Source organism: Rattus norvegicus, chromosome 7, assembly GCF_036323735.1.
Source record: "Rattus norvegicus strain BN/NHsdMcwi chromosome 7, GRCr8, whole genome shotgun sequence".
In the NCBI taxonomy this organism is placed as follows: Eukaryota; Metazoa; Chordata; class Mammalia; order Rodentia; family Muridae; genus Rattus; species Rattus norvegicus.
In genome coordinates this window covers 136,770,198-136,785,964 of record NC_086025.1, presented here as the reverse complement: position 1 = coordinate 136,785,964, position 15,767 = coordinate 136,770,198, and the positions used below count along the sequence as shown (strand labels likewise).

At 42.2% G+C, this 15,767-nt stretch overlaps 1 long non-coding RNA gene and 1 pseudogene across 1 annotated transcript; one reads left to right on the top strand and one right to left on the bottom strand.

The window, feature by feature from the left end:
- Nucleotides 1-5,856: 5,856 nt before the first annotated feature.
- Chfr-ps1 (checkpoint with forkhead and ring finger domains, pseudogene 1) lies at nucleotides 5,857-7,493 on the bottom strand (annotated as a pseudogene).
- A 1,311-nt stretch (nucleotides 7,494-8,804) lies between these two features.
- Nucleotides 8,805-14,358, top strand: LOC134479791 (uncharacterized). The gene is made up of 3 exons (XR_010053540.1): nucleotides 8,805-9,306; nucleotides 11,088-11,190; nucleotides 12,026-14,358. It is a non-coding gene; the product is annotated as an uncharacterized LOC134479791 (long non-coding RNA).
- The last annotated feature ends 1,409 nt before the right edge of the window (nucleotides 14,359-15,767 follow it).

The window sequence follows — 15,767 nt, the reverse complement described above, 5'->3', positions numbered from 1 at the left end:
ATTCTACTGAGAAGACTAAAAGCAATGATTCAGAATGAAAACAGAAATAATTAGTGAAACACAAAATAGGTCTAAGAAAACAAGCAGCAAAAGAAAAAGGGAACAATCCACACTTTTCCAAAAGTAACTTTAAATATTAGTGGTCTCAATTTTACAAACAAACGACACAAGTTGGTTCAATCAATCAAGAAACAGAATCCACATTTTTTTGGTCTATGTGAAACCCATATCATCTTGTAGGATAGGTACCACCTCAGAATGAAAGGATTGAAATAAGTGTTCCAAACAACAGGGGCTAAGAAACAAAGAAGTGTGTTCCTTTCCAAATAGTAGAAACAAAACAAAACAAACAAAGACCACCTTTTACCCAAATTAATTAGAAGTTTTTAAATTATATTTTGATCAAAGAAACAATTAAGGTATTTACAATTTAAGGTATTAAAATTCTAAACATATATGCACCAAACTCTAGTGCATCCAGTTTTATTAAAAATGTACTGCTGCACTTCAAGACACAGAATAACTAGAATAACATCGATTCATTGATTGTAGGTTATATCCCATTTTCTCCAATAAATGGTTCATCAAGACAAAATATTAACTGAGAAACATCAGAATTAAGTGACATCATACGTCAAATGGCTTTAAGAATTATCTACAGAATATCTGCCAAAAGCATTTACATTCTACTAAACAGTTCCTGGAATCTTCTCTAAAATAGACTACACACACACACACACACACACACACACACACACACACACACACCCCAAAACCTTTCAACAAATGCATATACCTTGCAGGTAAGTCATTATTGTAGCTTTCAGAGTTGATAGCTGGTGGTGATTCATGAATACTTTTCTTCTCTGTGAGCATGTATAGCACCTTCCAGCATTATGCAGGCAAGTAAAGATGAGACTTCTGCTTGACCAATAGCTAGATCTCTATGTTCTATGGCACAAGCATGTGATGTCTTCGAGAAGAGGACTTTACCAACCAGTTATGATTGGCCACCAAGAGCAATGGCAATAGCCTGCATTGTTTTGAGAGCCCCTGGGGCCTCCATAACCAATACCTCCTCAGGTATCCCAAGCCTGGCACTGATGTTTTCTTTTAGTAACCAATGTCTTCTGGAAGTAAAGTTACCTAATAATATAGAGTAGCTCCATTCAAAATCAATCTTAAGCATACATTTTGTAATTTGCTTACAAAGTGTCGAGCTTTCATAAGTCTTCAATATATCCTTAGTTTTAGTCAACCTACCCTATCATCTCCTCTTCCTTCCCTCATCTTCACATAAACCTATAATATCCTGTCCACCACCATTCTTGTTAAAATCACGTGTGTTCTATTATTCCCTTATTCTCTTAAAATCTCTTCCTCTTTCCCATCTCATTTGCCTTTCTGGCTTTCAAATCTCCACTTAAATGTAAAAGCAAAAGTTTCAAAGCTAGGGTCCATACATAATGTTTGTCTTTGTGGAGCAGGATTATTTCACTTAGTATAATTGTATCAGTGGTTGAAGCCTGCTCCATTTCACATAATTGTAGCCATTTTGTAAGCTCCATGTTACTCACAAGGTGAAATTAAGTTCATAGTTATTACTGTAACTGACACTGAAGATTGTTACTAATAAACTAAAACATTATGTTTGAATCACTTGTACCCTATTATCTCAATGTTCTGAAATTCTGTGTTCACCACCCGTCCACCCTTCTTACCTCACTCAGGACCAATCAGGTTAAAGGTTAGCTGGTGATACTTTGTCTAGTTAGCCAAAAATGCTATACCACTTCACAGGTTGCCTTTGAACTTTTGAACCTGATTTTTCATATAAAAAGCCTGCCTTAAGGACAGACTAGTGCCACAATTAGGTTTTTCCTTCTTGTGATCCTGGAAGTTCTTTATTGTGTTGTGCATTCAGTAAAAGATTCTTGCTTATGAACTGGCATGGGTACTGGCCAGGATCTGGCAATTGCCCACAAGATAAGTGACTCAGCTTGTATTACCATTCCCAGTAGTAATAGGGCTCGTAGTCTCATCTTTAGGAAGAGCAGAAGGCAATTTTTGAGTCAAACACTCAGGTACCCAAATTGGATTTTCTTGATTCTGCGGAAAAACACAAACAGCTCCCCTAGATCTCGAAATCGCGGGATCTGGGCCACGCCATTCATCAGTTAAGACATCCTTCCACTTTACTTCTGCATTAGTTATAGGTGTAGTAGCAGCATGGCAATCCGCGGCAGAGTGGCCATGCACATCCAAAATTAAGAAATTTAGAGTAAAAAGAGCTAAAGAAAGTTGTTCTCTTGGTGTTCAGCCACTGGCATTTCCCTCTTTTTGTTTTTGTATAAGCTCTTTTAAGGTACGATGTGCTCTTTCCACAATTCCTTGACCCTGGGGATTGTATGGTAATCCTGTAGTATGACCGACCTGCATTGTCTGGCAAAATGCCTGAAAGGACTTTGCAGTGTAGGCAGGCCCGTTGTCTGTCTTGAGACTATCAGGCTTTCCCCAGGCTGCCCATGCCTCTAAGCAATGACTAATGGCATTACGAGCCTTTTCACCAGTCATCAGAGTAGCGTGTATAATACCGGAACAGGTATCAACAGAAAGATGAGCATATTTTAAATTTCCAAATTGAGATATGTGTGTGACATCCATCTGCCAAAGTTTTAGTGGGATCAGACCACGAGGGTTAATCCCCACATGAGGAGGGTGGTGAAATTGAACACAATTCTGGCAAAGTAACACCACATCACGAGCTGTAGCCCTAGAGAGGTTAAATTTTTGTTGAAGAGTAAAGGCAGGAACTTGAAACTTTTGATGAAATTCTCTAGTGAGATCAACTAGAGCAGCATGAAAAATAAACTCTCTATGAGTACTAGCATCCACCAGGGCGTTATTACTGGTCATGGGACCAGGCAAATCAGTATGGGCTCGAATATGTTGTATGAAAAATTTATTTTTTCTGGCCCAAATCAAATTTTGTAATTCTAAAAGAATTTGACACACTGTACTAGTTGACCAAATTGGCCCTGCAATTTCAAGTGAGCGCACAGCATTAACTACATAAGCAGAGTCAGAAATTAAATTAAAAGAATCATGAAATCTTTTAAAAACTTCCAATACAATTTTACATTCTGTAATTTGGGGGGTGCCTGGACTGTATTGAATTAATACTGGTTCTTGAGAATCAACCATATAGGCACCTACACCTGTTTTGGAGCCATCTGTATAAATATCTAACACTCCAGACAAAGGCTCTGAGGCAGTGACCTTGGGAAAAATCACTGGATGTTCAATGAAAAATTGTAGCAAAGGATCCTTAGGATAATGATTGTCAAACTCTCCATCAAAACTACAGCATAATATGGCCCAATCATCTATCAAGGCACACAATGTTTCTATCTGAGCTGTAGTATATGGTATAATAATTTTCTTGGGTAAAATACCAAAATGCTGAATACAAGATTTAATGCCTAATACAGCAAGCTGTGCAACGGCAGAAGGGTAATATTCAAGTGTCTTATTAGGAGAAATATAAGGATAACTCCAAAGAAGAGGTCCCTGTTGCCATAGCACTCCTGTAGGCTGACAAAACGTTCTCAGTATACACAAAAGGAGATCCTCTTCCTTGTACCTTCTTAGCATTGCCTTTTCTTAAAGTCAACGGGTTCATGATATCAATGCCCGTTGGCATCCAGAAACACTGGAAAACTTAATCCCATCTCTTTCCACACCTCTGGGCAAAAGGAAGTAGTTTTTGTAGGCTTCACCATGCTTTTATATTGAGGGTTATACGGAAGTGCTGTTGGTATAACCGCTTTCTTGCCTAATTGTCTGCCTTGTTGCCACGTGGCACTAGCGTGTGGCCAGTCTGGATCATTTCTCTCCCTCTCACACTGAGCAGCCTCTTCCTTGAGATCAGCCTCATCACCCCAAAATCCAGTCTCCAAAACACTGAGTCTATCCTTCATGCTACAAGGTTTGACTGCCAATTCCTACATATGAACGCATGATGGTGCGGTCTCCAATACCTCAACAAAGAGACATTGCCTTAAAATCTTTTAGAAGCCTGGTTTCTAGGATAAGATTTCCATAAAAATATCATCCCAATTTAGACCTGTTTCCCTAGATTGGCTCATGCCACATGTTGTCTAAAATGACTCCATCCAAATTTACCAGTTTTATGTCAACTTTCTGTTACCAATGTTACATTTTTTTAAACCATATCCAATAACTTAAAAGCCAATAGTCCATAACCAAGGCATGTAGGGAATATTTATACATTTAAAACCAATCAGAAACAAAATTGAAGTGGCTACAATACCTTTAATATTTAAATCAATCACCATTTTTACTTTTTCTAGCTGTAGTTTTAAGAGAAACACCTTGTCACCTGTTGAGTCCAATAATCACAGTCAAAGATTTTTCTAAGAGAAACAGCCATCAGTTCCATTACCTTAGAAGCTGTGAAGCTCATGGTGTCTTTAGGATCCGCTAGTATAAACATTTAGCCAGCCCCCTGGGGAGCTTGCCCAGCCGACTTAGGCTTCTAGCTACAGATGCAGGCTCCAAAAGCCAATTGAAACTTTTTATTTATTTGTTCCTTTCTTGAAAGGAGTTAAAGCTACATCAATGGGTGAATCAACCAGCATTTAAAACTTTAACCTTTTCTTTTAAACATGAAACACAAAACATTCAAGCAACGAGAAGCAAAACCCAGACATAAATTGACATACATGGACAGTTTGGTGCACCAAGGACAGACAATAGACAAAGAGGAAAAGAACTAGATGGTGTTCCACCAAAGGGACCCAGACATCCTACCTAAAGAACCCAGAACCAGAAATAAGCACTTCTCCAATAGGAGCCAGCAAGGAGGCAAGACGTCTCCCATCTCCTTCTGTCTCCAGGAGAGCTTCAAAAAACTTAAGCTCATTTCCTTCTTTTACCAAAGCATCTGTGCAGAGTTCGGGAGGACTGTTTTTCTCAACCCCATTCTCTCTCTTGTCTAGGGTGTAAACTGTCTCTAGTCAGGGTCCAAAGACTAAAAGCATCTATGAGAATCTACTTTGCTTCTCTAGATTTTAACATAACTCTAAAAGAACACATACACAAAAACATTTTACCATTATTACCTTGTCCCCTTTTGACCACTACCACTACCTCAAATCTTTATCTTTGCACATGCTTTCAATTTCTGCGATCCTTCTGAATTCTGCTTACTGGGGCCTTTAAAATCTGTATCCACCACCTGAGTTCCCATTCGAGGGGTCAATATGAGTCTGGTGGTGGAACTGAGGTCCAGTCCTGTGCTTCCTTTTGTTGCTGTGCCGGGTGGTCCCGGACCCGATGGTTCTACCTTTAGTTTCACTTTCTCTAAGCTGTCGGCAATGCTTTCTAGATTGTCTGACATTTCTAAGGTCAAGACTTTTAAAGAAGAATATATCTTATTTGTTTCCTGGTCCTGATTATCCTCTTTTTTTTATCTCTGCCTTCTCTCTGTTCCTTTTATCTCCTTTTCTTTTCTTTTTTTCTTTCGAGACCTTTTCTCCCTCCAACATACTTCCTGTTGCTCTGCAAGGACCCTCTGACCTGTTCTAACGGCTCTAACGGTTTATCTTCTAAGCAGGCACGGATCATTCGCCAAACAGGTTTTGGTCCGGGCTTAGGCTTGCTCTCTGTGGCTTCTCTATCCCACACAAAGAAAAAAAGAATCAAAATTACAAGCCCTACCAACAAAGGATCAATTGGAAACAACATTGCCATAGTTCACAAACCTTTCAGCCTCTAGACCAAGGCTTTCATCGTCTCTACTTACCTCCAGAGAACTTTATTCATCGTCTCTGCTTACCTCCAGAGAACTTTATCGTCCCGTATCCGGGAATTTACCGATGTCGCCGTCATGAATTTCAAGAGTTCTGAATCCACAAGAATGTCTGCGGGTGTCTTCGCGGGCCACCAGTTGTCACACCCACCTCGGCCAGCAAGGAAGACGCAACACGGTCAGATTCTTCTCAACAGCCTTTATTGCAGGACCACCTTTTTGCTGATATGGGGACCCCGAGAGGCAAAAGTGCTCCCCTTATATACACAACAGGCTGGGGCTATGCTAATTGTCTTTCAGTGATTGGTGGAGCACGAGTCACCCCACTATCACCCGACTATCACCCCTGCTACTTGTCCTCTAGGGATTGGCAGAGCATGAATCCCTCATTAGCATATTACCATCTGGCCAACTGACGCCAGGTGCAAAACCCGCGCATGCGCAGTACCGTTGTTCACCACAGGAGGGCGCCCTACAGGGGTACATATAACTCGGGGCAGTTGTCAAGCTGGCAAATGTTGAAGGTGCTTCCCCACCAAGGGCCTGTGTGGCTCCCAGCTCACTATCTAGAACTGGGCAAGGAAGAGACTGCACTATTCTGTATTCAGGACACTGTCTGCATACAATGTATGGCTGACTGATGTCAGAGGATTCAATATCAACATCAGACAGCTCTAGCAGGTCCTCTGAACTCCACTCTTCATCAGAGAAAGACCTCCTGACTTTGGGTTGCAGCATATCTTGAGTGATTTTATTTCCTGCATCCATACTTCTCACATCTTATTCACTGCGACTCTTTTCTGGGTGTTGGATAAGGTAGGCTTGCATGAGGTTGTTCAGGATGTGGTTTTTGTAAATCCGCTCCACTGGACATCAGCAGGTAGGGCAGAGAGATGAACGCTCCATCCAACCAGAGTAGCAAGCCACACAAAATGTGTGCATACAAGGCTGCAAAGTCATAGAATCATGCAGAAGGTCTTGACAGATGATACAGGTTAGTGTCTCCTCCATCTTGTTTGGCTTCAGAGAGGCATCTTTGACATCCTCACTTGAGATTTGGGCATTTACACGCTGGTCTGCGACTGATAACTGGAGGTTCAAGTCAAGCTCCTCATCTCCTTTTTTTGGGAGGGGGGCTGGCTCCAATTCCTCGGGGTCTTCGATTTCCAACAAAGAAAAGGATGCTTCTTTGTCTTGGAAAACTGGAAAAAGGCTAGAGAGTTCACCATTTGCAACAAGTGAACTACATTCTTTTGGGGGAGATGCTTGTATTCCCAGGTCCAAGGGATTCTTGAGTTAGGATCTGTTTGCCATTTAAAGATTCATAGAGGTATGCCACATTGTGTTCTGGATCATTTTTCCTGTGTACCAAATAGACGATATCCCCACTCTGTAAAGGGTGAGTCTGCTTCCTGACAACTTGCAGCGTGTTGATTACTGTTCCATTGGTGCTGGTGTCTTCCAGTGCTGCCTCACCAGATTTTTCATCCACTATAAGTTTACAGTGATCTCTAGAGACCTGTTTATTGCTCTCCTTCCTTCTGATGGTCCACTCACTTTTCCAAAGAAGTATTTGGGGTTCGTCCTCCTCTGCGCCTAGACTCTGTGCCCAGGGCTGCTGCGGTGGTGGCGGTTGCTCATCTTCTACGTGTAGCTCCATAGGACTCACATCCTCCGTCCTGGACAGGTCCTGGAACCGGCCGCATAGTCGCCGCCACCACAGTCAACAGACATCGGAATTTATAAATTTTATTTGTTTGTTTGTTTGTTTGTTTTTACACTCCAGATTTTATCCCCTTCCCGGTTCACTCCTGGAGGGTTCCACATCCCATACCTACTCCCCGCACCCCCCAGCTCCACAAGGCTGTCCTCACCCCACCCACCCCACCAGACCTCTTAACAGATAAATACAATTTACTCACCTAAACATACCACATTCATGAGTTGATAGACATCTATGAGGATATTACTGTTTCCAATATAATATTTTTTAATTCTTAGAGGATTTCATACATTAAACTTGGAGTATGTGTGGAATCCAGGTAGTTATAGCCCGTGGGTGGGGAAGAGTACTTTAAGTGAGGGGGTTAGTAGGATAAGTCTAAAAATGAGAGGGAAGAGAAGAAATACTAGAAAAATACCACAAAACTATATGGAAACCTAAAATTTTGCAAGATAAATAAAATATAACAAGAGGAGATAGCAGAATACATGTGATATTGAAAGAACAGGAGGATAATACTTGAATTAAAGGTTGAGGGGTTGGGGATTTAGCTCAGCGGTAGAGCGCTTGCCTAGCGAGCGCAAGGCCCTGGGTTCAGTACTCAGCTCTGAAAAAAAAAAAAAAGAGAGAGAAAAAAAAAGGTTGAAACAGGGATGGGTTCAAGAGAATGGGCAGAAGGAAGGAGTATAGCACAATTTGACCATAACAAAGAATGTTATATGAAAACCCCTAATTTGTAAGCAATTGAAAGTATAATTTTGTTTTCAAAAAAGAAAAAAGATAAGTAATTTGAATAGAAGTATCCTGAACATGCAAATATGGATTGTTGAATGAAGATCTAAATAGCAGGTACAGCTTACGTTCCTGTGAGTTATCATTCCAGGAAGCCACAGAGAAACCCAAAGCAGCACAGGCCGTATCATTGCTCCTGGTTTCCCAACATCGCTATTTATTAAAACCCTATTGCTGAAGACACCGGATCCTTTGTTTGTGGGACAAGGATAAATCTATCTCAAACTGTCCGGGAAACTCTCCTCCTTTCTGGGTAGCTTCTAAGTACTAGAAGGTGAAATTCAGGTTTTGGAGAAAGAATTGATGTCAGTGTTTTTAACCGAGCACTGCATTCTGCATGCTAAAATACTGTTTTCTGCTAGAGAAGATGTGTCCATAGGTACAATAGTGACATGACTGTTATGAGAGTAATCAACTACTTTCTGATTAAATATGAAGCTCACCCCTATAGGAGGTGTAGAGAGCGGCGCGGCGAAACAAAGATGGCGCCGACATCCAGCCTTGTCTGGATATAAACGACTTACTGCGCATGTGCAGGCTTGTCCCCTTGCTAGGGCTCCCTCTAGTGGTGAACAGCGGTACTACACATGTGCGGTTTATGCACCAGGTGTCAGTTGACTGTTAATATGCTAATGAGGTGATTCATTCTCCGCCAATCCCTGGAGGACAAGTAGTGGGGTGATCCATGCCCCACCAATCCCTGAGAGATAATTAGCATACTGTTGTCTATATAAGTCGAGCGATTTTGCTGCTCGGGGTCCCTGTTCAAGAGAGCTGTAACACTAAGAAGAGCTGTAACACAGTAAAGGCTTGCTCGCAGAAGAATCCTGTTGCCGCTCGTCGTTCTTGCTGGCGGGACATTGGGCGTGCGACAAGTGGTGCTGAAACCTGGGAACCAACATCGCCGGTGCCGAGGGGACCCTTCAGTGTGCTGAAGAGGATTCAGAACTGCGAGAATGTAAATTAAAAGGCAAGCTCCGAGAGGCATGCCCCTTTTTGGATTTAGTCTTGCCGTGGATTTAGTTGCTCGTTTTTATAGTTACTGTTGTCTTCTTTCTAGTTGTGTTAAAATGTGAGGACATAGTCAAGGCAGGACAGAACATTCAGGAGAGAATGTCAGAAACAGAGCAGAGTGAGAAATTAGGATCGCGCAAAAAAAAAAAAAGGTTACTAAAACAAAAGTGAAAGAGATACAAAAGGTGGAAAAAAATGCCGCTGGAGGAAAAAATAGGTATGCCCGGGAGGATGAAGTACAAGTCATCCGGAGAGGATACTTTGTATCCATTTAAAAAATTAGAAGCCTTAGAACTGGCTGGCAGTGACTCTGAGCAAGAGTTGTCAGAGTGGGAGGAGGAGGAATTAGAGGAAGAGGCAGCCATATATGAGGAAGAAAGATATGAGCCTAGGTGGAGAGCCACTGTGAAGAAATCTAAAGTTATGGATCCTATGTGGGCAAGGCTGGTAATTTTGTTTCTTTTTTTCTTTGTGTGGGATAGAGAAGCCACAGACAACAAGCTTAAGCCTGGACCAAAACCTCTTTGGCGAATGGTCCCTGCCTGCTTAGAGGATAAACAATGTGAAGAAGCTGTTAGGACAGGTCAGAGGGTCCTTGCAGAACAACAAAAAAGTATGTCAGAGGAAGAAAAAGTCTCAAAAGAAAAAAAGAAAAGAAAAGGAGATAAAAGGAACAGAGAGAAGACAGAGATAAAAAATGTGGTCCGTGCAGCTTTTGTTGTGGCTCAAGTTGAGGCTATTGCTAGGTATGTGATTAGGCTCTAGAAACCTCACAGAATCATACTGATCAGATTTGATAGATGTAGACCACCTGAAAATTTATTCAGGAGAATCAAACAAAAAGATAAACTTGAGTGTGCCTACTTAGATTCCTGGTCTCAAGGAGATTTAGCAAGTAACAAGGTGCTTCTCTTAAAAAAACAGTTTCAATCGGCCCTTGGAGCCTTGCACCTGTAGCTAAGATATGTGTAGCCACTTCAATTTTGTTTTCTGACTGGTTTTAAATGTATAAATATTCTCTACAGGCCTTGGTTATGGACTATTGGCTTTTAAGTTATTGGATATGGTTTTTAAAAAAGGTCAATTTCACCACCCTCCTCATGTGGGGATTAACCCTCGTGGTCTGATCCCACTAAAACTTTGGCAGATGGATGTCACACACATATCTCAATTTGGAAATTTAAAATATGCTCATGTTTCTGTTGATACCTGTTCCGGTATTATACACGCTACTCTGATGACTGAAAAGACTCGTAATGCCATTAGCCATTGCTTAGAGGCATGGGCAGCCTGGGGAAAGCCTGATAGTCTCAAGACAGACAACGGGCCTGCCTACACTACAAAGTCCTTTCAGGCATTTTGCCAGACAATGCAGGTCGGTCATACTACAGGCTTACCATACAATCCCCAAGGTCAAGGAATTGTGGAAAGGGTACATTGTACCTTAAAAGAGCTTATAAAAAAAAAACAAAACAAAAAAACAAAACAAAACAAAAAGAGGGAATTGCCAGCGGCCGAACACCAAAAGAACAACTTTCTTTAGCTCTTTTTACTCTAAATTTCTTAATTTTGGATGTGCATGGCTGCTCTGCCGCAGATCGCCATACTGCTACTACACCTATAACTAATGCAGAAGTAAAGTGGAAGGATGTCTTAACTGATGAATGGCGTGGCCCAGATCCCGTGATTTCGAGATCTAGGAGAGCAATTTGTGTTTTTCCACAGAATCAAGAAAATCCAATTTGGGTACCCGAGCGTTTGACTCGAAGATTGTCTTCTGCTCTTCCTGAAGATGAGACTACGAACCCTACTATTACTACTGGGAATGGTAATACAGGTTAATTCGCTCACCCTGTGGGCTATTGCCAGATCCTGGCCAGTACCCATGCCAGTTCATAACAATTCTACTGTTTTGAGAATAAGACTGACAAACATAATCTCTGGCCTTGGTTTCAATGGGTGCTGTCCAATGAACAAGGGGCATATACATCCCTGACCCCCTTTGCTAGGTTGATGGGTGAGAACTTCGTGCTGTATAATGTTTCAACTACCAAAAAAGGTGATACCAGGTTGATCAATATTCAATATAATAACCTCTTGGTAAATAATACTGCCACTAGTACTTCAGTATGTGCTAGATCACCTTTTTTCTGATAAGCACTAATGTAAACAGTGGTGCTTTAAATTGTAATAGCTCTGAGGTAGTCTGCTATTTAGCTGAATGCTGGGATGGCACCAATGACACCACAGTGATGGTTAAGATTCCCTCCTTTGTGCCAATCCCAGTGGAGGCAAACCCAGATAGCTTTCCTATTCTTAATTTGCTGAGAGCCAAAAGAGATTTTGGAATTACGGCAGCCATAATTTCAGCCATTGTGCTGTCTGCTGCCACAGCTACCACAGCTACAATCGCTATGACCAATCAAATACAGACGGCTGAGACTATCAATCAGATTATATAAAGAACTACAGTGGCACTAGAGATACAAGAAGAATTTAATACCCATTTGGCATCTGGCTTTCTATTAGCCAATCAAAGGATAGATTTAGTTCAAGAACAAATTAAAACACTGTAGCATATGACACAGCTGTCTTGTGTTTCCTCCCTTAGAGGTTTATACATTATTCCTTTGCGAGCTAACTTTTCTCAACATTTTCAACAGAACAAAGAAATCTCGAATTACCTGAAAGGAAACTGGTCCATAAAAGCAGAGCAACTATCAAGACAATTGCTGATACAGATTGCTGTCCTCAACAGCACTAGGCTGGACCCCATCACAGTTGAAGACTTTACCTCATGGGTTACCAATGCTTTCTCCCTTTTTAAGGAGTGGGCAGACATGTTTGTTCCAGGGAGCTATTGTCCTCCTGGGATTCGGAGTAGGTCTCTGGCTTATTGGCCGTTTAAAAAGAGAACATGCCAGACACAAAGTGGTTGTTTACCAGGCTATGACCACCATTAAAAAGGGTACTTCTCCCAACATATGGCTGGCCTCTTTGAAAGATTAAGAGTTCGCCCTAGATCATTTTTGTCACAGTCATGTGGAGTCATTATATCCAGGGACGGACAACTTTCCTCGAACTCGGACCAACCTAAGAAACGGGGCCCGGTGGCGATAGGGTAACTCTATGACGGGTAAGGCCGAGTTTAGATGAGAACGACCTAAGACAGGAACAATGACAAGATTGACGTGACACCCAGATCTAGACCAGTCATTTTATTAAACAAAAAAGGGGGAGATGTAGAGAGCGGCGCGGCGAAACAAAGATGGCGCCGACATCCAGCCTTGTCTGGATATAAACGACTTACTGCGCATGTGCAGGCTTGTCCCCTTGCTAGGGCTCCCTCTAGTGGTGAACAGCGGTACTACACATGTGCGGTTTATGCACCAGGTGTCAGTTGACCGTTAATATGCTAATGAGGTGATTCATTCTCCGCCAATCCCTGGAGGACAAGTAGTGGGGTGATCCATGCCCCACCAATCCCTGAGAGATAATTAGCATACTGTTGTCTATATAAGTCGAGCGATTTTGCTGCTCGGGGTCACTGTTCAAGAGAGCTGTAACACTAAGAAGAGCTGTAACACAGTAAAGGCTTGCTCGCAGAAGAATCCTGTTGCCGAGCGTCGTTCTTGCTGGCGGGACATTGGGCGCGCGACAAGGAGGGAATTCATATCTGGTAGTGTAAACCCATAGCTAGAGTCAAGTCTGCCTGAGACACAACAACCTCAGGTGACTTCTGCATTGTTCCATATACTCTATTTTCTATCTAATGGTCCCAAGAAGCTTGAAGGACGCCAAGTGTATCTTGCTTCCACATGGAAGCCTTTGGGGGACCTCAAGTCTAATCAGCTTAGAACTCTGCTCCACCGATCCAAACCCACTCTGGTCCACCTGGGACACGGCAGGGAGAGGTGAGTTGTGCATGGTTCCATGAACTCTAGTGTCCAGCTTTAGGTTCGCTCTTTGGTGCCAAGGAGCTTTGCAGGACCCCCAGGAGCATCCTGGGACCCCAAGACTAATCACCTTGAACCCTGTTCCACCAGTCCCATTCTAGTCGGGTTTGCCCAGGACATGGCCAGCCAAGGTGAGTTGTGCATGGTCCGATGAACTCCGTTGTCTAGCTCTGGGCTTGCTCTGTGATCCTGAGGAAGCTTTCAAGACCCAGAAACATCCTGCTTCCCCAGAGAGGGCTATGGAGACCCCCAAGAACTACCATTTTGGAGCACTGCCCCATCAATCCCTTGACAGAGGGGTCTGTCTGAGACGCAGCCACCAGAGTTGGATATCCTGACCTCCAATATTGGCCCAAGGCTCCCCTCACCTTTCCGAGAAGTCTTGCTGTCATCAGGATCATTCAGCCAACACTAGGGAAAACCCAATGCCTAAAGAATAGCACAGAACACAATCAATGAGACGCAGGGCAAAATGGAACCACCAGAGCCCAGCTATCCTGCTACACAAAACCATGGATATCCTAATGAAACTGAAGCACAAGAAGATAATTTTAAATCCAAACTTATAGATATGACAGAGGTCTTTAAAGAGGAAATGGATAAATCTCTTAAAGAAATACAGGAAAATATTTCCAAAAGGGTAGAGGCATTTAAAAAGGAGGCAAATAAATATAAATACAGGAAAAGACAATCAAACAGGCGAAGGATATAACTAAAATGTTCAAGAACTGAAAAGGTAAATCAAAGCAATAAAGAAAACACAAACCGAGGCAATCCTGGTGTGATGACTTGAATATTCTTGGCCCAGGGAGCGGCACTATTTGAAGGTGTGGCCTTGTTGGAGTAGATGTGTCCCTCTGAGCATGGGCTTTATGACCCTCATCCTAGCACCTGGAAGCCAATCTTCTCCTATTTGCTTTCAGAACAAGATGTAGAACTCTCAGCTTCTCCTGTGCCATGCCTGCCTGGACACTGCTATGCTCCCACCTTGATAATGGACTGAACCTCTGAACCTGCAAGCCAGCCCCAATTAAATGTTGTCCTTTGTAAGTGTTGCCTGTCATGGTGTCTCTTCCAAGCAATAGAAACCCTAACAAAGCACACAAACTTACTCATACACACACATTCAAACAGGTACCAGTGCGCGCGCGCGCGCGCGCGGGCGTGCACACACACACACACACACACACACACACACACACACACACATAATTAAAGAAATGCAAGAATGGAGTTGCAGACAGATGTCATCTCTGGCACATGCCATTCCCTGCTTTAGAAAGCAGGATGTAGTTGTATAGCAGGATCAGGGTCTTTCCAAATCTCTAGCCCTTGTGATGTACTCACAGAACTCCTCAAAGTGCCAGATGGTCAGGACAAGATACATAGACAAAAAGTTTCTTCAAGATAACTTGGGTATTTTATGTGTCATTCTTGGGCTTTGTGGCGTTAGAGACAGAAAGAAGTTACCAATGAGTTACCTAAGACCTGCTTTCTTTTAAGATTCTTAGAACCTATGCACCTAAAATGATCCCAATGGCTACAAACTGACTTCCCATGTTGCTCTGACACTTTCTTGTGCACAATCTGACATCTTCTGATTTAAAGACACTTGATGGAAAATGTTGTAGAGAGGTCATATCGTCCATAGCTATCAAACTAGGAGAAAGCAGGAAGCAAGTGGGCAGGTGAGGGTATAAAGGGGAGAGTGAGGACTCATGCCTTTCCTTAAGTTCTGTCATTGACCAGAAGCACAGAATTCTTTTTTCAGAGCTGGGGACCGAACCCAGGGCCTTGAGCTTGCTAGGCAAGCGCTCTACCACTAAGCTAAATCCCCAACCCCGATAATGAGTCTATTACATGTTAATATAGGGGTTAATTATAATTTGGGCACACGTCAAAGAACTTCTGTGCTCTGTTACACGAACCTGTCTTATTCTTTGAGTGCCTTTTAGTTCTTTGGTTTTTTTGTTTGTTTGTTTGGTTGGTTGGTTGGTTGTTTTTTTGTTTTTGTTTTTTTTCGGAGCTGGGGACCGAACCCAGGGCCTTGCTCTTGCCAGATAAGTGCTGTACCACTGAACTAAATCCCCAACCCCACAGAATTCTTGCTAGGTCTTGTTTACTCTGTGTCATGTATTAGTAGCCTTGCATTCTTAGTGTGAGGAGAGTGGAGGAAGTCTTTAACCCTACTGACTTTATTCAGTAAGTCATCCCTTGGTATATGCAGGGGATCAGTCAATGATCCAAAACGGGTGCCAATATCTATAAATGTTCATGATCTTTATATAAAAATGGTGTAACATCTGATTAGGACCTATAAATATCTGCCCACACTTTAAATCACCTGTAGATTACTTACAACAGCTAATGCAGCATAAATGGTATAACAATAGTAATTATTCAATATTGTTGATCAAAACCATAAAATGTCTGTGTATACTACATTTTT